Source organism: Galeopterus variegatus, unplaced genomic scaffold (assembly GCF_000696425.1).
Source record: "Galeopterus variegatus unplaced genomic scaffold, G_variegatus-3.0.2 Scaffold442, whole genome shotgun sequence".
Lineage (NCBI taxonomy): Eukaryota > Metazoa > Chordata > Mammalia > Dermoptera > Cynocephalidae > Galeopterus > Galeopterus variegatus.
The window spans coordinates 360,467-361,880 of NW_007726553.1; positions in this window are offsets into that span (position 1 = coordinate 360,467).

Sequence of the window (1,414 nt, forward strand, 5' to 3'; positions counted from 1 at the left end):
GAGATGCCAATAAACATTGGATGAATGAAGAAACACAGTCTTGGGTGAAAGCCACACCAAGTCCTGTGATGAGATGTGGGCGACATGAACCAATCTCAGTTCCAAAAGCCCTCAGTTGCAGGGAAAGGGTGCGGAGCAGACTATCCCAACCTGTACAGAGCTTAGCACAGGGCACACTGGGTAAACCCTCAATGGTGGCTCTTTATTATTAAGATTACCACCAGGCACAATAGGGTGAGATCTTTGGGTGAAAAGAGGCACCACTAAAGTTGGCTGAGACCCAGACAGTTCTGAAGCCAGGCAGATGCCAGGCGCCTGTCTTCCTGACCTACGGAGTAGCCACAGTGGGCCATGGCTCCATACTTAGTTCCTGGGTTTCACCAGAGGACAGGTCACTACCTGCCAAGTGATAACATCGTCTGAGTTAGCCCTGCAGAGGAGATGACATGTGAATAGAGATGGCAGCTAACATTTACCAGATGTGGATTATGTCATAGGTTTCTGTGCTAAATGCTTTACCTGTGTTATCTTATTTAATCCCCATGAACACCCTAGAGAGATGGTACTGTAATGATCCACATTTCACAGATGAGGAAGCTGAGGTTAAAAACATGCCCAAGGCTAGTTTGTGACAGTTGCCCACACTCATGCTGTTCACCATTCAGCCATGCTGCCTGCCAGTAAACAAGAGAATTAGGCCCACTGCCTACCCCCAAGACCAAAATTGCACTGGAGACATGGGCCATTCAAGCATGAAAGTGTTAATGCCAGCACAGGCAGTGAGGGCTCAGAGGAGGGACCACTAGTCTGGGGATCGGGAGCCTGGGTTCCAGTCCAGTTTTGGCCCTGGCTGCAGAGTGAAGTTAGACAAATCCTGTCCTCGGTCTGATTTTGTATTTCTTCATTTTCCTAATGGATGCAATGATCCTGATCTAGATAGTGGCTGTGAGTCTCTCGGTGAAATAACTTGCACACCACAGTGCTCTGTCCATTGTAAAGTGCTATACAGATGTGAGGGCTCATCAGAAAAGGGAGAAATCATCATGGCTGGAGAAGGCAGGAGAGGCCTCAAGGTGGGAGTGAGGTTTGAGCCAGGCTCTGGGATCTGCTGAGGTCTTGGGGGGAAAATAGGAGGCAGAAGAAGGCTGTGTTCAAAAGGATGCACACCCAAGTCATAAATGGATAAGAACCTACTCAGGCCAGAGGGGACCAGTGGTCAGGGTGATGCTGGAGTGCTGAGACCTTCAGTGGCAGGCCAATTGAAGGCAATGTAAAACCACTGCTGTTCCCTGAGCATTTTAAAATCCCAGAACATTTATTATGAACATAGCCCTAAGGAACCTGACCCAGCCGTCTCCCACCTGTCCCCATTTTATTGATGAAAAAACTGAGGCCCACAGAGGGCATGTACTTT